Source organism: Cygnus atratus, chromosome 2 (assembly GCF_013377495.2).
Source record: "Cygnus atratus isolate AKBS03 ecotype Queensland, Australia chromosome 2, CAtr_DNAZoo_HiC_assembly, whole genome shotgun sequence".
Classification (NCBI taxonomy): domain Eukaryota; kingdom Metazoa; phylum Chordata; class Aves; order Anseriformes; family Anatidae; genus Cygnus; species Cygnus atratus.
In genome coordinates, this window is record NC_066363.1 from 84,854,928 (window position 1) to 84,876,590 (window position 21,663).

At 39.8% G+C, this 21,663-nt stretch overlaps 1 protein-coding gene across 6 annotated transcripts in view; it reads left to right on the forward strand.

The window, feature by feature from the left end:
* Positions 1-21,663, forward strand: part of SEMA5A (semaphorin 5A) — a 337,359-nt gene that overhangs the window by 471 nt on the left and 315,225 nt on the right. Inside the window, exon 1 of one of the 6 annotated variants that reach the window (XM_035552811.2) lies at positions 20-232. The exons of 2 other annotated variants lie outside the window; for them this stretch is intronic. The gene's annotated coding sequence lies outside the window, so the exon portion shown is untranslated. Of the gene's footprint in view, positions 1-19; positions 233-490; positions 848-1,271; positions 1,291-2,011; positions 2,287-21,663 lie in introns of those variants that run through there. 3 more of the 6 variants (XM_035552813.2, XM_035552817.2, XM_035552816.2) reach the window with 3 other exon arrangements.

Genomic DNA, 21,663 nt, shown 5'->3' on the forward strand with positions numbered 1-21,663 from the left:
GGCGGGGAGGAGCGGGGGGGCGGCCTCAGCATCATCTCCCCCCGGGGCTGCCGCTGCTCCGCCCTGCCGAGGGGCGCTGGGGGTGCGGCGGCCGCGCCTCGAACTTGGTGGGGGCGAGCGGGGAGAGGCTGCGGCCATGGCGCCGTGAAGCGGTGGCGGCGCCGCGCCGGGGAGCGGGGCACGGCGCGGCGGTGGTGGTGGTCGGCACGGTGCTGCCCTACGGTGCCTGCAGGTAAATCCCCTCGCCAGACACCCACCCGGTCCCCTTCGGTCCCTATCCCCCCGGTGCGGAGCTCGGGGAAGGGGCGCGGGGATGCTTTGGCGCATCCCCCAAAACCCCTGTCCGTCCCCGGTGCCGGCAGCGGGACCCCCAGGAGTGGTTGCCCGGGAGCCCCTCGCTTTGCCGGGGCGCCCCCGGGGGGCAGGAGCCCCGGGTGGGCTCTTGGGAGCCGCAGCGGCCGGTTCCGGCAGGGGGAGCCGGGGGCCAGGCGGAGAGGCACTGGCGGGGAGCGGAGCCCCCCCGGCACCCGGCTTTCCCCGGGCACTGCCCGGCGCAGCTTCCCCCTAAGCCCCAGGAGGAGCAGGGTTCCCCCTAAAGGCTGCGCTGGTTTTGTCCCGGAGAAGGAAAACGGGGCCGAGCGGGGCGCCCCCGGACTTTTATCCTCCTGGGGTGTCCCTCGGTACTTGTGTTCGACTGGCGAGGCTCCGGTCCGGGGCGGACCTGAATTTTGGCACTTGGCGAAGTGCAGCCTCGGAGTTGGCGTTCCCCAACCGCGCAGGAGGCGCCCCGGTGCGCTCTATCGCTCTTTAATTTCGCGAGGATTGCTCCATTGGATTACTCCATCGGGTAAATGACAGCTGTCAGGCTTTGTCGTGTCTGTCCGGATGGAAGTGTGCGGGGCCGATTGTCGCGGCGATAACCTCCCGGGGGGGGGGGGGGGAGGGGGAGCTGTCAGTGGCACCCGGCCCCGTAACGCACCGTGCCCTGCTGCCAGTGCCTGCACGCAAACGCGCCCTGGCAAAGAGAGAATCCGCAAGACTGCAGCCAAGGAAAGCATCCTGAAACTGAAAACTTGTTATAGTATAATAGCGTGCTTGAGCAGCCTCAGGATAATTTACAAGAGCGTGTTTTCTGAAAGCAAAACGCTTCTTTTCTAATTTTCATTTTTATCAAGCCTAGGATAGTGCTAGCCCAGCCAGGGCTCTGTGAAACTAGAATAACTAGATTTTTTTTCCTAATGGAACTTGCACTCGGGTCTTAACTGTAGCACTTTTGGCATCTTCGGGCTGGTAAGTAAGTAAGGCTCTGACACAATTTAGAAAAGTTTGATTAACTAAGAATTGTTGAACTCGGTGATGTCACGTCTTTGCATGGAGGGACTAATGGGTACTCGATCAAAAGTGCGTTGCTGTTTGTAAAGGCTAAGATATGGCCTTAAGTGCTCAGTCTGGTAAGAGATATTTTTGGTAGCCTGCTGTATTTTGTGCTGTGTTCCTACCTTCCTGGCCAGCATTTAACTTCATTACGCTTACTAATGGGTTCATCTCGATTCCTCATTTTAATGTTGAACAGCTGCGAGAGGTCCTGCTGAGAGCAAAGGCTTGGCTCCGGAGGGTGGCAGTTTATAAACACAAAATAGTGTTTTGAACTAAGTAGTGTAAATGCTTGCTCTTAAGTTATATCCTACCTTCCTTAGGATGTTGTAACAGAGTTTTGTTTTGACTGAGAAAGCCGAAGGCATTGATATCAGTAGTGTCTTATTGCTTTTAATCTTTAACCAGTGCTGTTTTCTTAAAATATTTGCAGGTAGTAGGAGTGCTTGTGCACTTTGTAATGATCCATAAACTTTGGTTATAGCAGGTTTGTTGTGCTGATTTCCTGTTGGGCAGGCATGCAGAGGGTGGTAACTATCTATTCCTGCTGTTTTCAGAAGGAAAAAACGTTGGTTTTGGTGGTGGTGTTTTTTTCCCTCCCACAGGCAGCTCATGGAAACCACGTGGACTTTAACTTGTGTTGATGTAGTCCTGTACACGTACAGGACTACCACTGAATGAAGTTCATTACTTTCCAGTGAGTAAACTATTTATTACAAGCTGTAAATCACAGAAATACGACCGAAGCCTCCTGCAAACTTTATTCTCTGTGTCAGAAGTTGTGTGAAGGAATTCAGCGCAGGAACAGCTGAGTTCCTGGGCGAGCAGGGGCAGACCCTGTCCATGCTCTATGATTTGAGGGTTGCCTCGTTGGGCGCTGCCAGGGCTCATTTCTGTGCTGTCGGATGACACGTAAGTGGCTAGCTGATAGTGCTATCAGTTTCTTGGAGGTGTGTACTGCCAGTTGCTACTAGGGGTGTGTGTGCAATCCGATTCCGTGTTACTTAGCGTGAGGCAGTACCTCGTAATTAGTTAATATGTTGCAACGACTGAATTATGAGTAGCAGTGATATGAGACGTAGCTGTAGGTTTGACATCTGGTTTATGAAACTTTGATATCATCTCAATACTTGGTAATACACGCTCTGAAGTTGCTATAGCTTCTGAGATAAATTAGTATTGTTGCTGCTGTAATTATGAGAAGCAGCATTGAGGAAATTCTAATGTTCTGTGACATGGTTTTATGGAGATCTTTATTGGGAGTTTTTGTCAATGCTAAATTTTCTCCAAATTATTGTCAATCAGTCTGTTTCTCTTCATTATCATCCTTTTATCCTCTTTTTCATGTGTACGTGTTCCTCATTCAAGTTACAAACTAGACATTTGGTCTCACCTAATGTGTGTGGTAAAACTGTAGCTGACTCAGAATAATAGCTTGTCTTTTTATCAAACAATTTTCAAACAAACCCTTCTGTGATATGTAGCTTTTGTCAACTGCTTCTGGTAGGCTAGTTTTAATTTGGAGGCTGCAGCACTGCAGCTGTGACCTGTAAAAGACAGGTGGCAGTCTGCTCTCTGTAATTCCTCCAGAAACTTGCTGAATTTCACAGCTTGAATCATGCAGGTTAGGTATAGTTTGCTGTTAAAGCTGTTGCTGCTAAAACAGCAAACTGTTTTCATAAAAGACTGGGGATTTTATTTTAGTTTGCTTCATAAGTGTGTCAAATTATTTGTTTAAGAACTTTGCCAGGTTGCATTGAAGTATAGCGCATTTGGCTAATGTTTGTCAGGAAGATAGCAAATGTAAACCAAGTTAATGACCGCAAAACTGCAGCCTAATTAGTGTCTTGCTCTTGATTTTGCTAGAAATGTATGTTCCAAAGTATAAGGCATGTAAATCTATTGCTGTTTGGTGGATTTGTTAATGTATTTGTTCTCAAATTTGCCTCTTCTCCGAGGTGCTTTGACACAGTCCAGCTGTCTGCTGCATAAATCAATTCTGTCTCTATACTCATTATTTTTATGTAAATACATTAATAAAATCGGGGACCACTTCGAAAGAAAGCTGTATTTGTTTCCCAAAGTATATTAGGAAATCAGGTAACTTCAGAAAGGAGCTGATGTTTGTCGGTGGTGGTAGCAGAATGCTGGAATTGGCATAAAGTCTGCACTGAGGCCTTTGCAGATGAAATTTTTGAGTTTAACTCAAATTTCAAAACCATCTTTTTGAAGATTATCTTTTCAAAGAGTTTGATTTATTTTAGCAGACTTTTAAGTTTTGTGTAACAAGTCAGCTGCACTGTCACTTCCAAACTTATCTCTGTTGAGCTCATCAGTGTTATTAAATTTCTGTGTAATAACAAAATGGCACAGATTTTCACTCCTCCCATTTTGGAAATCAGGACATTTCTCTGAGCTCCAGTATACCTTGGAGTTGTTGGATCTTCCATTACTGAAAGAACTGGTCAGTATTTTCATGACTGGGGTTTCTACCAACCCAATAATGTAATGGATTTTTTTTCACTTGGAGGACATTGATTGAATAGCTGTGAATCTTTGGCATATATCTTACTGATTTTGAACGCCTTGCTAGACGAACAGTAACATGCAACTCGTTAGCAGTATTTGGTTTAGGAGAAGCTTACAGAAACTATAATTTTAAGAAAGCTGAAATGCAGCCTGTTGCTGTCCTGTGTCTCTGTAATGTTGGGGATGCTTTCTGAGGCTTTACAGAATACACTCCAACTCATTCATTGGGTGTATGTGATGGCTGCAGGCTTGGCTTACAATGCAAGTTGGATGTCTTGAAGAGATGGGCCATAGTGCAAATTGTGGAGTTTTCCCACTTTCTTTTCCCTACACCTTCTCTGAATGTCACCGTTGAGCTCCTTTCTCTGCTGCCCTCCTTGTCTGAATCTAGGTAGAAGATCAGAGCACCACTGAAATGTGCTTTCAGACTAGAATTAGCTGTAACTGTGAATCAGGAACAATCACTAAATTTAACAAAAAGTCTGGTATAGCTAGAGAGAAAGTACTTTAATAATTTTGGGCTCAGTTCTTCTTGCCTAAAGTACCATTGTTGCTGAATCACTTGTTTCTATTGCTGGGGAACTCTACAGGCAAAGGTATGTGAATGAATATTTGTCCTGTAGTTTAAAAAAAATGATCAGGCAGTTTTTATGCTTGAAAAAACAGAGCACAGAACCTCAGAAACTCCTTTTTTTTTTTTTTTTTCCTTCTTCATAATCTGGATCATTTCAGTGATATGTTTTTAATGGAAGTCCACTAGCATTTGCATTGGCCCCAATGATTATGAAGCTTACTGTACAACGTCTACTGAAATGGCCTGGTGTGGGAGTAGGCGTACAGGATGGAGCCCTTTCTATTGACCCTGTCCAATAGAAGTGCAATTGGACCAATGTTGAATACTGAGGAAAACTCCTGGCCTTGCCAGTTACGAGAGGATACATCGTGTATTACCTTGTGTGTCTTTCTTTACTAAGTCGGGTCAAAACTGAAGGCTGTGGGAAGGGATTTTGTGCGTAGTCAATGGCTGCTCTTTTCTGTGATGGGCTTCCTGGCAGGTTCTTCAAAAAACACCAGTGCATCTGGGCTGGTGTGTCCCTTAATCTGGGTTCTGTTATTGATGTTCTCATCTATTATACCTTGTTCTGCTTCTTAGACTGAACTCACAGTAGGGTTATGTGGTTATTTTATTGGATTACTATCAAAAACAATGGTGGTGGTAGGATTCTAATTTTTATCTAGCTTCTTTCACTTCAGTCTGTACTTTTCCTTGCTCGCTTTTTTTAAGCATTTTTTTTTTCCTAAGCAATGACATCAAAATATTTAATAAGAACGTTTAGGAGAAAGTAAGTGTACAAAATAATAGTAAAATCACTATTAGCATCTCATGCTGTATTGACCAGTGTTGCACTGTGGGACCAATAGTGTAGCCAACAGATAGGATTTCAGCTTTGGAAAGGAACAGAGAGGGCTGTTTTCTGATGGTGCTCTTCAAGGCATGTCATCCTGTTGTAGGCTAGGCATCTGAACAGTCAGGCTTATGAACTAGCTGCGAAGCTGAAGTAGCTAAAGTTGGTGTGGGTAGTGTTGGTGTCTATTGTACCTGTTTCTGATGCTGTAAATCCACATCCTCTCTTGCTTGCTAAAATACTTAGAGAGAGAAAACAAACAAACAAACAAAAAACCAACAACAACAAAAAACTTTGTCTTCTAATAAAAGCTTCTCCTTGTGACCTGGCGGTCCTTGAGTGCTGTGTTCCCCAAGGGCAGGCAGTTATAGGTAGAGAATACTCTCAGTAAGAGAGTTTTGTTGTAGTTTGTCATTCTTTGCTATTCTGTGTCTTTATGTCACTCAGTTGTCTACTGGGTCCTTTTAGTTGTGCCGAAGTAACTCTTTGTGTGGATCTGTACTGTAAGCAATATTAGGGAATGGATCCTCTTAAAAATGTTTTATTTTTTTCCTCTTTCAAGTACCCGTGGCTGCTGATCTCAGTAAGGCCCCATAGGCTCTGATCTCAGCATGACTGAGGATGGGGAATGAATATTGCCATAGGAGAAAGGAGGGGAGAGGAAAACTGGGTATGTGGATAAAAAATTACGATTAGTTCCTCAAATAACAATGAAATTTAGTACTGGTAGAAGAATTCTGGGAGATTTTGCCTCAGTCATTTAAAGTGTATTGATATAGCCTTGTTTTACACTATTTTTATGTGATGCTACAGGTTCTCTTGTGCAGATTGCAAATGGACTGAGACCCAGACATATGCTGGTCTTCACCAGAAGTCTAAATTCATCTGCTGAGGACTGAGGTATCTGAGATGCAATGCCTCATTGCATTGCCCTTGAATGTGTCAGGAAAAGGAGAAATTCAGGGTAATAACCTGTTAAAAACTGGAGCTCAGTCTTCCAGAGCTTGTCTGTCAGACCTTACTCTGTTGAAAAATGATAATGGATTCTGCTGGAATTGGTAGCATAAAACGACATAACTGTTCTGAAAATCTACTTTGATTTGCCAAAGGCATGAGGTCATGCATACAGATTTAGGGATGTGTGATTGGTGAAGAAGTTAGAGTTTGTGAGGAGAAAAGCTGCTTTTGATGGATGTGGGTATGAGTCCCAAAATGCCATTAACGTGAGCCCTGGAGACTTGTCGTAAAGATTGGTCAGGGTCTACAGGCTCACCTGAACTGTCCAATAGAATTGCAAAATTTTCCAAATGATCTTCTGTTGCTTTTGTGACTGCATAAACTTTGACTCCTTACCTGAAGAACTAGATATGACTTCAAAATTGAACATAAAGCAGTGCACCCTGGGCATCATCCTTTGTCTGGAGTAATCAAAAAAAAAAAAAAAAAAGGTAGCTAGCAACAATAGCAAAAAGCGAGACCTAGGCTCTACATCAGAATCACTGTTCTTTTTGTGGTGCTTGTCTGTTGTTTTAAACTAAATTTATGGTCTGGGTGGAGGGACTCATTTTTTTCCTTCAGTTATCTTCTGTACAAGTGAGTTTGCAACTAGCTTTTGGAATAAAATGCCATTTTTGCTCTCATCTATAATTGGCAGGAAAAATTGTTTTGCAAATTTATTTAAACTGAAGGCCAAGGAAATCAGCATCAGGGTTTGAAGAAAAACAGGCTTGAACTACAGGTAAACACTTAATTCTGATATTTGACTTGAGTCTTTGTATTTCTCTCTCAAACCTAAAATCATGAAGTGCTCTTAAAATAACTTGAGCAATGTATTATTTTTTCCTTTGAATATCTATATGAACACATTGTCCACAGTGGTCTCTCTGCCTCTCAGGAAACACGTATTAGTCTTTTTATAGGATGACAAAGCTTGTTCTTGAATTTCAACTGCAGAGGTGCTGTATTGTAATTTTTTTTTTTTAGAAGTCTCTTTTTAAGTACTACTTTGTAGGGATATGTTACTAACGCTTTAATACAAGGAGATGCAGTATTTTCATAACTTCAGATATAGGGAGTTCAGTTTGTTTGCAAAGAACTATTCATGAGGTTGACTTACCATTTTGATGTATTGTGAATTATTTGCTGTAATCAGACTTGGTTAATAATTGCACGTCAAATCGTTAAATTTGTAGATTTAACATTCCCCATGTAAAAGTACATTATAATAGACTTTTTTTTTTCCCGTTACTTTCAGTAATCTTGACTTTAGTGAGCTCTGAATTGTTAGCAATGCCAATGCTGACAATTTTGAAATTGGCATTTGAAACAAATTCAACAGTTGATGCCACAGCTGTTCTGTGCTCTCTGTGCATGCTGACACCTTCAAAGATGTATCTGTAGCAATAGATCAGGTCTAGAAAACTTGATTAGAAATGAAACCTGAGGATCTAGAGATTTTTGGTTTTAACCAGCAGATCTTGTTCACTTTTTGAAATCTTGTCTTTCCTTACCTTCTTTCCTCATTGTGGGAGGTGTTGCTCTGTGGCATGTTTGAGTCCCTTGTTTCCTTCTTGCTTATTTGATGACTAAAACTTTCCAAGCCATATAAGAAATCATGGATAATGTGTTGAATGTTATTGCTTCTACATAAGGAAAAAAATTTTCCACAAATCAGTCTTCATATGAAGAGCAGTATTTCTGTGAATGTTTGTATTAACCTACAGATAGATGGTAAGTGATATGAGCGATCTTAGGAAAAATTGTCTGGCTGTTTGTGAACGTTGTTGGATGTTAAGTACTTTTAGTCCCACCCTGCATCTCAAGACATTAAGAAGAGAAAAAAACGTTCAAGTTCGTGATAGTATCTAGGTCGATTTCCATCATTGTATAACTAATCCTACAACTATTAGGTTTATGTGAGCTGAAATGCTTACACGAAACTTACTTTTATGACTGAGTCACAAGGATTTGAGTTAACAAGACTTAGTATTATGTTCAAGTTTACGTATCATACTGTGACTGAAAATAATTTGGGAGTGTTATTGTAGCAACTGATTGGGAAAGAAGTGATGACCAGGTCTGGTTGATAATCTCTTCAGCCTTAGCAATGGTAACTGGTGTGTGAATAAGCCATTAGCGTCTTCTGAAATGTCTTGTATAGCTTCTTTTTGCAGCAGTAGTTGCCAAGGTGTACTCACCATTATAACAGTACTTAGGGTGATTACTGTATTTTTTTTCTCTTGGTCCCAAGAGCACTCTCTCAGTCAGAGAAAGCTGTTGCATCAATTTACCATTATCGTTTTTTCTGGTGGTAGGCCTGGCTGTTCAAAAATGAATGGAGATGTTTCTTTCTTGCCCCAAGGTGTCTGCTGTTGGACTCCCCGTTCATGCAAGGAAGTCTGTACTTGCTTGTGTAAAGTGACCAGTTCCAGTGAATTCAAGTGCACTTCAGAACATGAAGTGAAGTGTGGGATACACTCCATCCAGAACTGTTGAAGTAAAAATAACATTTCTGGTGCCTTATGCAGTGTTTTATGAGTTAAGCTGGAGACACTAGCTAGCTGCCCTTCCTCTAGCATTTCTGTTGACCAGAAGCTGCCTGTGTCTTTCAGCTGATTTGTTTGATTTGCCCAAGATTGAAACATCAAAGGAAGATTAAGTATAATGCATCCATATAGCAAAATTAGAGAGTTGTTAGGTACTTTAAAAACTTGAAAAATATATTTTAATAAACCTAGGGTATAATAAGCAAAACTCATTTGAGCAATAACTTTCGTGTAGGAATTATTGGATGGAGCTTGATGTCCAGAATTATTCTAGTTAGATGACTGGATTGTAATAGTGCTGCCTCCTGACAGTAAAACTTCTCTACGGTGTATAAACTTTATGTTAATTATAAAATGTATCTGTGACATTTGTAGTTTCTTAAAGAAATGTTTGCCAAAAACATTTGTAGTTGTTTTCTGTCTTATTGTATGCATGGTCAAAATTAACCTTATTTTCCAGTTCCTATATGTATAGTCTGCGTTTCTGTGTGTACGTGTTATCTTTACATACATACGCATGCACCTTCCTTGTCCAAATTTTTATGGTCTATTCCAGTTTGTCACAAAGTAGTCTTGGCTAGATTGTATACCCAAATTGTTTCTTGACTCAAAATGCTGCAGTAGCATCCCAGACAAAAGCAAATGACAGTGGAAGGACAGACAAGCCTGTCTGAAGGAAAGAACTGGTCAGCTTCAGTCCAGTGGATAGTGCACAAGACTATGCCAAAAGACAAAGTGAACTGAAATAGAGATCAGAACGCTGCTCTGATAGTTTTAGTCTGAGCTCTGAAGAGCTCATCTCTTTGAAGAGCAAAGAAATGTTGGCATCAAATATTGATTACGTGTACTATCTAAAATTCATAAACTTTTCTCTGGCAAACTGGAGTGCAGGGAAGAATGGAGTAACTTTAGTTTAACAGTAAGGGGAAAAATGAACAAAAGAAATGTAATTTAAATTAATACTTCACAATGGCTATCGTGAGATCTTTTAAAGGCAAAGGTCATGATGTGATTTGGCTGGATTTAGAAGATATTAGTGAAACAGTAGGATTCTGGTAAATTATGAAGCTGTATTAATGAACAGCTTCAGACCAGGAACATGGCCAAACTAATTGGGCTACAGTAATAAGATTGTACATAGAAGTTTGAAGTTCTGATATACTTTTTTTTTTTTTTTCATGAAAACTGATAAAAACTTTTTAAGTACAAGCAATTCTCCAATTTGCCTTTGATTTGACGGTGTATACGGCCATGCATTCTTGCTGCAGGCTGTGATTAACTCCATCTATTATGTAAGATTTAGGTACACTTATGTTTTAACTCCAAAATCCTTCAGATTATGCCACCTTCTGTTCCCTTACAACTGCAGCTGTAGTTCCAATAGTGTGATAAATAGATAGAAGTCTATTACTGGAGATAATCTATGGCAGTATGTTGCTTTTCTAAGGTTCTCAGTTAAAGGTTAGGTGATGAGGTTGCATAATACTAATGAAGCAGGGTGGAAAATTGAGAGTTAACTTTGACACTGTTTCATGGTCCAAAGAAATTTGGAAATATATGCTCTACAGGGTTTGCTATCTAACTTCTAGTATATACTATATATTTAGCAATATTAATAAAATGAGCTTCTATGCTCTGTAGAGTTGCTTTTGCTTTGTGCATGTCTTCAGGCAAAACAATTGGAATATCCCTTGTTTTGTTTAATAATTTGGCTTAATTCTGCTAGACCTGCCATGTGTAGGACACTGCCTAATGTAAGGGAGGCCAGGGCACTTCTGCATTCCTCTAGTAGGAATTAATGAACTAATGATTCTCTAGATACTCAAGTGATTCTATTCTGTGTAGAAATAAAATGGTCTGAATGGCAGTGGTAGTTTAGTTTGTTGATCCCAACCCAACTAATGCATTAAAGGTGAAAGCCTGTTGTGAGTTTTGCATCTTGGTGAAATTGCTTTTTTTTTTTTCTGCTTTTGCTCTCTAGCAAGTCAGCCAAGATGGTGTCCTAGCAGGTAAAATTGTTTCCGAAAGCAAGTTCTTTGCAAGCTCAGCCTTGAATTAGAAATCAGGAGGTGTGCTGAGGATCCTGTTACCTCTGTCACATCCAAGACATGGTAGGTCACCTTTCTGGCATTCCCATAGCCCATGCTGAGTGTCTTCTGGTTGCTGGTCTCTGGACAAGCAGGAGTGACAGGAGCCTGCCTGCATCCATGCTGCTGTCCTTTTTCCTGCTGCTCCATGTCGTGAAGCTCAGTACAAAGAAGGGCAACTGCTGTTGGGTGTGTGTTTTTTAAATGCCTCGTTCAGGGAGTAAAGATAATGAGGAATGAGGTAGGTAGCAGGCAAGGTGGGAGGAACAGCTGGTAGAAGTAAGAGGTGGGAGAGGAAGTAGGAGAGAGGATGTGTTGGATGCGTAGGAATGGGAAGTTTCAGAAGAAACCAGAGCCAAAACTGTTGTATGAAAACAGTGTGGTGGGTGCTAGAAGGCTGGATAAGGGCAATTGCAGAATCGTGAAAGTGTTTCTTCCTTCTTTCCTCCACACAAGTGTACCTTGTGCCCCACTCAATCTCATAGCATTGCCCTGGGCTCCTCTTCAGCTTGCCCTGGCTGCTCACAAGTCCTAACTCCTTCTTGAGTAGGTCATGTAACCAGGTTGCTGCTGTGTTCACTGCTGCTATACTCCTTAAGTACTTAAAGGTATGCAATTAGCTAATGTAAGGAACTCTGTGTTAAACATCTCACATATAACTGCATGGAACTCTATGGCAGTGTTGATGTAAATAATTGGCATGCAGGAGGAGTTGCTAAATATGAATTACAGAAACTGAACCTTTAATTGGAAAACTGGGTCAGGATAACTGGAGTAATGTCACCAGCTTTGAGAATGAACACTGTTTTCATTTGCACATTGAAGGGCTGTGGATCTACAGGGCTTTCAGCTGTCCTCCAGGTATGAACTTGCCATACAGATTGTTTTTACTTTGTGTTTCTTCTGTGAATTATTACATGTGTTGCAGTAGAACTCTATCATTTATGAGGATCATCTGAGGTTATGGACATTATGGAGGTAAACAAGTTAATTTTTAAAACTGATACAGGCCACTCTCAGTACATGCTTTGATTTATGGGATGGCATTGGTTATCTGTTTTGGGTTCCAGAAGTCAGTGTGAAATGGCAATAACTTTTTTTAGCTCTTGGAGAGAGATCTTTGGTTCAGCGTTGTTCCTTTGTAACCCAGGGCCAGACTCTAAACATTTTATCCTTGAAGAGGAAGGAGAGGTGGGGGGGGAAGGCAATTGTTTTTACTAAAGCAATTGATTAGCCAGTCCTGTCACCTGTGAGCTTACTATCAGCAGAAGACCTATGAAATGTTATGGTTCTGTTTGGTATGGGGTCACAGTTTAAATAGGCTGTGGACTTCTGCCTGAGACTTATTAATTATGGTAAATATAGAACACATAATGTTTGCTTAAATTATCTATAATACAAAGCATACTTGTAGATAATAGTAAGAATTGCAGTATAGCTTTTTTTATTCCACTGTCAGCATGTTCAGACCTTCCCGCTCCCACCCCGTGTCTTTAAATATCATTTTGAAAATCTTTCAAAGGTAGTTTTATTAACTTAACATAGTGCAGATGTCTCTAGCTGTGAAGAAGAAGTCACAATGAGTTGTAGTGCTGTGTCAAAAATATCATTAAGAGGCTTAGAACAAAGGGAGCAATTAATGAACAGTCTTTATGGTGAACAAATGTCAGAGACTCCTCTAGGGCTAAGCTGCTTCTCTGCTGTGTTCATTAATTGCTCTTTTGAACAAAGTTGGTGTTGATGACTGGGTTTAATTAAGCATACCTGAGAAAACCCACAAAAACAGAGCAGAAGTATTAGAATGGAAAAAGTGGCCTTTAATTTAATAAATAAAGACTTTTTCCTTCTCATGGGCTTTCATGTTTCATGCAACTGTTTCTGGCTGACATTTCTTCCTAACTATTGGGATTGTCTTCACTGGAGATTTTGGCAGAAGATACGTCTTATTATTTGCTTCAGGTTGTATGTCAAATACCATGCTCGCATTTAAATCGCTGTGATTAAAAATGTATTAATCTATTATAACAGAAGACAACTTGCCGTACAGGCTGTCCACCCATTGAAATGTGTCAGGAAAGGGAAAAATTGCATGTAAGTAGAGATGTAGAAATCTTAAATCTTAATTGATAAAGCTCATCCTAAACTTGCTGCCCACATACCTTGGTTACTGTTGTCTTCTTGGGAAAGCAGACAGCAGCTCTGTAGCATAAACTCTTAAATAAAACTGTATTGTCCAATGTACTCAGTGATTTATAGGTCTAAATTGCAATGTGACAACTGGTGGTGATAACAACGCCCATGTTGTTATGTGGAATATAGTGATACATTTATCGCCATGTTTCTTTATTGTATTTATGATTCTCACTCAGTAAGATAGAAGTAGCTGTGGTCAGTATAGTGTACGCTACTGGAATAGTCTCCCTGTAAGGTGAAAGCTATTTATGATTTTTTTTTTGTGTGCATTGAACTGAAAGTTGCAACAATACATGGAGGTCTTTTCCAACCTTAATGATTCTGTGATTCTAAACATTGCTATTTTGGGTTTTGGTGAGAAGGACTTCAGGGTAGGGGGCAAGAATATAAATCACAACTGTCCTGTGCTAATTACGCTCTTCTCAGATATTTATTTTGGTTTTGTTCATAAGTTCTATTGTGTGTAAAGATAATCAGAATATGCAGAAGAGTTTTGTGAAAGAGGTTTGTAGTACTTTGCAGTTTTGAGCCAAGTGGTAACTGGAAACTTTAATAACGTCACAGTGCCGCTTTAGAAGTGGAGATGTGCCATGGGATGGACACGTCAAAACTTAGTATAAATAGCACATCCTATGGTGGCGTTCATCCAGCAATCTAAAATTAGCGTTGTATCCTGGATATGATACCGCTGGTGGTCACAAGCACTAAACAGTATTCAGCGCCCTTGATTACTCAAGCAGATCTTAATGTATTTATTTTAAGTGTTTTATGGTTTTATGCAAGGCTGACTTACTGTTATTACTGTTGTTCTTCACGTGGCATCAAAACGTGCAGTGTGTTTCATAGCTATTGAAACAAGGTGCTGGCCAATGAGGTTTCCCATGGTGAGCTCCAGTCCTGTGTGAATGGAAGCCAGGGGCAGAATTCCAGCAGGCTGCAGCCGGGAGTAGAAGTAAATCCCAGTGTATTTCTGATAACATATAAACATGAACTCAATCATCAGGGTTGTGAGCAATTTGTTTCACATCATAGTATTTTACTGTTGCAGCATTACAATAGACTTTGGCCAAATAAGCTTGGGGAAAAGTGCTGTTACCTGTATTACAGAAAAGTAAGGCTTGAGGGAAAACAGAACTTGGGTATTATGTTTTGATAAATTGTTTGAATGTTTGCTACATGTTTGAATGCAAGCTACATTAGGTTCAGATTAGTTTTATGGGGAAACTCTGTACTGGCTTTTGTTTGTTTGTTTGTTACTCTTGTATGTCTTGCACTCTACAGCACCTTTCTGGAAAGACAGAGGGACAAAGACTTTTTATGGACTCTAGGCAGTAAGTTTCTTTAAAATCCATTGGAATGACCTGAAGAAATAAGACAGCATTTCCTTATGGTTTGTTTATTGAATACAGGTGTGTGTCCTCACTCTCCTTCTTCACCCCCTCAGAGAGTGCTCATGAGCATGTGCTTCACTCTCTCAATATATATACATATGTGTGTGTGGGGGGGATGCAGGAGAGACAACAGAACTCTTGATATTATCTTAGAGAACAAACATCTAGAAACAAAATCAGTGTTTTTTTTTTTTATATTTTAATTATAAATCACCTAGCTTTTGCGATTCAACCAGAATATCTCAATAAATCTTATACTTTTTTTTAATTATTATTATTATAATACCGTCTACTGGCTCTTAAATAAGGCGTGAGATTTCTGTGTTTTCAGATTTGTCTGCAGATCTTTATTGCTTTGCTCACACTTTTAAGTGTAGGTTCTTATAGTTCTTTGTTCTTCAATAGTTGTAAGAATTTTAACACCTTCTTGAGGGATAAAATATTTTTCTACATCCTTAAATTATATCAAAGTTTTCATTTAGTTTTACTTCTAGAAGTCTATATAGTGGTGGCATGAGGAGGTTGAATTTTTTAGATGTAACTTTCAATGCTACAGTAAAGAGAAACCTCTTTATTAGTACAGATGTAGCGATAAAACAGGTTCAGTGGGTAAGGCAGAAGTGTAATTTGTCCAAAGATAGGTGGCAGGGCCTCTTTCTGTTTATTTGCCAAAGTAGGCCAGTGGCAGACTTTGAAAGAGTGATGGGATGCGACGGGCACTTGTGTTTTGAAAGCAGAGAAAAAATGTGTTTAATAAAGGTGAGTATTCTGAAGCGATCTCATTTTTCTCTCTCTTGGCATTGTCACATAGTTTTTCAGAATGCGGGTCTTTGGGACAGTGCTCTCTTTCTTCCTTCTTTTGTCTTCATAAAGCATCCCTTGGGGAAGGGGAAGTGATTTGGATGTATAATGTTAGCCAGCACATGTAACCTTCCTTTTCTACCACATAACAAAGGGGCGAGCTAGAAAGAACAGCTTCTCTGGTTCCTCTTTCTCTATGAAATACTCAGTTCCAAATGCCCTGTGAGTTTATGGAAATGGAAGCCCTACAGCTCAGTAAACCTAAGCCTGATAGCTTAAGCAAGTTTGGATCTATTTATTTATTTATTTATTTTAATTTTAGTCATACACATCTGCTATTGTAGGAAAACTAAAAAATAAGGGGTTTCAGGAAAAAGAGTAGGCCTTTTCCCACCAAAATAAACCTGACCTTAATGTGCCTCTAACGTAGTGTGGTGTCCCAAGGATCTTGTGATTCTTATTTGCATCTTGCAGGAGCATCCGTTAGAGCTGTACTGTTGTAGGGAGTGAATGGCATTACAAGAACAAGTGCCAGAATGTAACTTAGCGCTGTAGCTTGAAGTAGAAATGAGTTCTGCAGATCTGTTTTACTCTCAAAGTGAAGTCTGTGTGTGTTTCTAGCCCTTCATCTGTAGGGAAGCATTAAATGCAAGCACTGAAAGGAACCTTCTAAGAAAGTATGTAGGTCTATAACGCCTCTGTCCTGTCTAGGGAGAGAAATTAATTTTTACGTGCTGTTTTCAAAACCTATTGTAAAGGAGTTCACACTACTTCAATGGAAGGTGTTCTATAGGTAAACACGTGAATGGTATCCAAATTCTGGGAACTTAAACGTAGTAATAACAAATATGTAGGCACTTAGAAGCTGATAATATTCTGACACAGGGAAAAATCCTGATTGTGTTTTAGAACTCTTCTGGGTGGCAACCTAAATAGTTTAAAAACATTTAAAATCTGAAACCAGAAAGGCTTTGGTTGCTCTAGTCTTTCTGTTTAAAAAGTTCTGATTGTCTTCTAAGGCTTGCAAGAAAAAAAATCTGAAAATGACCAATTTAATGCTTTCTTCAAATGCAGCAGTCATGGTGGCCTAGATGGAAGGCTGATGGATAACCTTTTGGAGGCAAAGTTGAATTCTGGGCCCGATCCTTCCCCCTGCTGCTCAGCTCTTGAGCTTCCCAGTAGAAGTGTCCTGCAGGAGTGAAGTGTTGCTGTTTTGGGCTCATCTCTGCAAACAAGCCACATCTGTGGCTGGGATGGCTCAGCTTTTTTTCTGATGGCTCAGTCCTTTTATCAAGGACTTAAACTTCACAGAAATAAATTATTCCCATATTGCTGTTAGTTTTGACACTGATTGTAGACGAAGTTGCTTTAGATATGGAAAAACTCCTTTATGATACTTGTTTAGGTGGCATCTGCAGCTTTGCATAGGAAGTAGAAAACATGACTAGATCTTTATGACATGACATTTTAGGACAGTTTGACAAACAGCATGAGAGAGATTTGAAAACACAGGATGATGTAAGAACTCGCTGCCTTACCTAAATGTAAACACTGCTGGGAGAAAAGGTAAGCTTTTGTTTAAAACAAAGCAAATAAACAAACAAAACCACACAGTTGAGAGAAGAGCAAGCTATGATTTAAGCTATTTTCTTGTATGATTAACACCTGGATTGTCTTCAGAAAACAGCTTCTCCTTCTGCTTTTTTAATTTCAGGGTGGTTATTGAGCAGTAAGGAGCTTTTACTTGTATCTGATGCCTTACTGAGTTCTGTGCAGTTTCCTGGCTTTGTTAGGAAGCTAAAATTCCAATTTTAGTTATCAGACATAGAAATCATTAACAACATTTATTCGTTTTTAAACACTTTTCTGTTATCTTGACACTGTCAGACTCATCCAGTCATCCACTTTCCACAAAACATAATTGAAAACAATGAAATGTATCAACTTTTGTGGACAGGTAACAGACTGGAGAAGATTTTTATCTGACAAACCTTCAGTTTGAATGGTGTTTTAAGAAGCTGCATCTGCTTCTTATAAAACTGCTTCTTATAAAACTCTAAGAACAGTTTTAACAAAGTTAAAGAAGGCTGTCCTAGAAGTCTGTGTGCCTGCTTTACTTTGTCCTTTGCTTTAAACCAAGTGATGTTTTGTAGAGGTCACATAAGAAAATTGTAATGGAAGTGACACACAAATCCATTAACGGCTTCAGATTTTTAGATTTCAGCATCTATTGCTTCAGTTCATAGTGAGGTTCATTTTTTATGGCAACAGTTAATAATGTGGGTTTGATTCTTGAAATTTGATTTATGTACAAAACTTCTTCAAAAGAGTAAGTGCTCAATGGCAAACTGGTTCAGACTGAGGAAGTAAGAGGAATTAAATGCAGCTTTAAAGTAGTGGTCCTCTCTATTTATCAAAGAACATTCTCCATAAGGAGTAATAATTTCCTGTCATACTAAGAAGTGAAGAAAGGCTAAAGAGAAGATAATTAAAATGAAGAAGTGAAGAATTCTTTTAATAGACCAGAAAGTAGGACTTTTTTTTTAGTAAAATTTAAAAGCTAAAAAGGAAGCCTACTAAAAATGTAAATGCTTTTTGTAATACATTAGCAAGTCAATACAATTTTCTCATATTTCACTTTGCTTTTGGAACCAAAGCAACATGCATATACTTCTTGCTGAAAATGTATGGTTATTTTTCCTTAGAAACTTGCAAGTTTCTTTGCGTTATACACGTGGCCAGGGAGTTGTATATTGACAGATTAGCATTAAAAGTAAGATAAAAGGAGATTTAGATGGTACAAATATTGTGTACTGAATTTTGCAGCCTGAGGATGGTAGGCTCTCCCATGTTCACGTGTATACTGTGTGCAAGTCCTTTTGTCATTTTTGATCTTATAGATCATTCATTTGCCGAGAATTTATCAGATGGTAACATCTTCTACTAAGATGTCCTGTGGTACCAGGAGACTGAAGTGCCAATCAGAACTCTGTATATAGAGAACATTATTTTTTTGTTAGCATGGAAACTGTATTTTTTTTTTTAGTATGCTTTCTGGATGATGATTGTTTCATGCAGCCAAAGGAAAGTAATTATCTCTACTATCTTGTGTTGTGTGAATTTAAGCAGTTTTACAAAGTTTATATCAGGTTATAGTGCTGTGGATATGTGTAGAATACTTGCTAAAAAGTCACGTGTGAGAGAGAAAAAGGGATCAGTGTTGAGATCAGTGATCAGGAAGCAGAAGGGTGTTAGGAGATGGATTTGGAGTGAATTAAGAGCAAAGAGGCTGATTGGGATGCGTGGGAAACATACGTTATTCTCAGTCATAAGATACAGAAGGCTGGTATTAATTTGTCATGAAGAATGTGGTGAAAAATGATGTCTTGAAGGTCTGAAAGCAACCTTTGATGTATTGTGAAATATGTGGACAATGACATTTTAAAAAATATTTTCTAAAGATGGCATGCTGTCAGCTCCACTTTACATCACGACAATTTTATTTTATTTTTTTTCATTTCTGTACTGTGTGACAGTGACAACAACAGGCAGTGATAATACTATGGGATAACCCAGGATGGTGGTGCAGCCATGCTGCAAGGCTGCAGAGAGCCTCTGCCAGGGCTGCAGCCAGCTCTGGGTGCTGTGGGACTGTCCAATGCCTTAAACAGATGTAAGGCGTGATGCTGTTGCAGCACTTTAAAAGGAATGAAAGCGGTCAACAGGTCATGGCTGGGGTGATGCTCCCTCCAGTGCTTCTCATGCAGTGGTTTTGCTGTCAGCTTTCCAAAGTGCATCCCTTGGTATGAACAACTGGTCTTCTCTCTGTGCCCTCTGTGGTAGTATTCTCTTTTGCTGAATGTACATAGAGCACAAAGGTAATGATACTCTTGTTTACAGGTGTTGTGATTTCATGCTTTGTACTTAAAGTATGCTCGTATCATTATGGGGCACTGGGCATTTAAATAAGAGGTAAAATTCCTGAGCCCTGATAACGTGACTTGCTACATCTGGACTCACCATCTCAATTGTAGAACCAGAGGCAAGTAAAACTTGTCCCTGCATGAAATACCATGTACAGTCTGACACCAAGCTCTATGGTGTTCTTGAGGGCTTCTGTTGTTGTGGCTTGCAGAAATCCTAGCTGAGAGGGGCAGAGTGCTGTTGTGTTTTGAATATAAAATTTGCAAATTCTGGCTGAGACTTTTGCCTTGTGACTGTAGTTACTGCTGGCCTCATTGAAACATACAGGAGCATGTTTGCTGTACTGTGGTGATTAGAAAGTATTAATTTCATTGCACATGAAAATCCCTAATGAAAGGTTGAGCATTTTCTGCCACTGTTAACTTCTTACAAATGTAATTGCTGCTATGATTACAGAATGCCAAACTGAATTTGAGGACGTGCAATATTCTTTTACCACTAGTCTAGTCAAATAATTTTTAATGAGACAGAGCTAGCTGAACACCCAAATTGGTTTGTTTACTTCAATAGCTTAACTGAATTAAAATCAAAGAGCTTGCATGGGCAGGGTGTAGTCCATGTCATTGCTGGACTCCATTAATCACCTCCTTGACTGAGGGCAACAGTGTTGAACAGTGACTTATAGATGATTGAATAGCTTTGCTCTCAACAGCAGTAATGGTACCCAGCAGGCTGCTAGTGTGCAATCACAAACATCTGCACATTTGAAAGCTTCCACTTCCCTGAATAGAGACATATTTTACCCCCCCCCCCCCCCCCCCCCCCACACACACCAAAACAAAACCCAAAAAACAACTTGCTTTTGCATGAGTGGCTTTTGGGAAAGGACAAAGTGGAAATGGTTTGACTTTTGTATGTGATCATGTCATCTGAGTTTATCTTTAGATCCTTCTGCTCTTGATGACATTAGTAGACTTTGTTTTATTATTAGTTTTCATTGTTTTGGCTCCATGGGATCTCTTTGACATTTGATACCCAGTAGTGAAAGAAAATGTATTCTGTTTGCCAAATAACTCATGGATGTTTGTGTTTTAACCGCATTGAAAGTAAATGTAGTCACTCTCCTATAGATGCGGCACGATGTTCATTATTTGTACAAAGCTGATGGTTCCAGCTCTTTTGCAAACAAGCTTAGTAGAACAGAGAACAAAAATTGTTTCTCCAGGCTATCTTTCTTCTAAAGTGGTCTTTTGGACAAGTGTTTGAATACATGGGAAAAGATTATTAAACATCAACCACCCTTCCCCTCTATATCACCAGTATTTTCCAGTGTCCATTTGGTTGCTTACTGTGCCCTGGGTGAGTGTTACTTATTTGTTGTCACTGTTGCAGAATCACCATATGTAGTGTGGTTAGGACTGGTGGAGATCTTGTAAAATTCTGTCATTATGTGACCTGAGTGTCCTTCTCAATGTAGTCTTTTTCTGAGGCCTGAGTAGCACACCCTGAGGTCAACCCCATCTGTTCCAATCATATTTGTTTTATTTGGCATCTTCTAGCATGTTTTATGGAGTATCTGAACCACAGAAACTGTGTTCTTCATGACCTCCAGTAGTTGATGGAAATGCCCTCTAGAAAACTAACACAAAATGATAGTTGTGTTTGAATTTTGATATTGATATTTTGATATTCATTATTCACCTTTCACTATTTTTGTAGTAGAAAGACCTCAGATAAGAGGACTTGGCAGGTATAAAAAGAAAGGGAGGGGTTGGGGGGGAAGGAAAGGAAGAAAGAATGCCTCCTTCATCGGTCAAAGATAATTGGTTCTGTACTGAACATGCGTTTTATGTTATGTAAGGACATGGATATGACAGGCTTAATCAGTTTTGTGAAGTGGTCAAAATTTATTGTATAATTGAAAGGTGAAAGGTTTGCATCTATTAATCAGATTGTATTATTAGTTGGTAAAACTTCAGACTCAAGGATATCTTTATTTTACCCCAGTAACAAAGGAGAGCATGATGAATTGCATTTGTTCTCTAACAGGTACACAAAATGGTGCTTCTAGGTAAATATCTGTTGCTTCAGAATATATTTTAAAAATGCTGGCAAATAGCAGGAGAATAGGGCATGTACCACTTCTGTTAAATACCTCTTTGATGAAGCTAACTGTGATCTTTAGACTGTTTCTTTCATTATTATCACTTCAACATTGATACTGGGGGTGGGAAATGACACCCTGGTTCAGAGCTCCTACTTTACTATCATGCGGGGAGAGGGATTTTTCATGCTGTCTAAAATTGTCTAGGTACTGAGATGAGACACCCTTTAATTTGCCACCTAAAATGTCTTATGTCCCTGAAAATCCTCACAATTAGTTCTTTGTGATTTTTCTAATCCGTTTAACTTC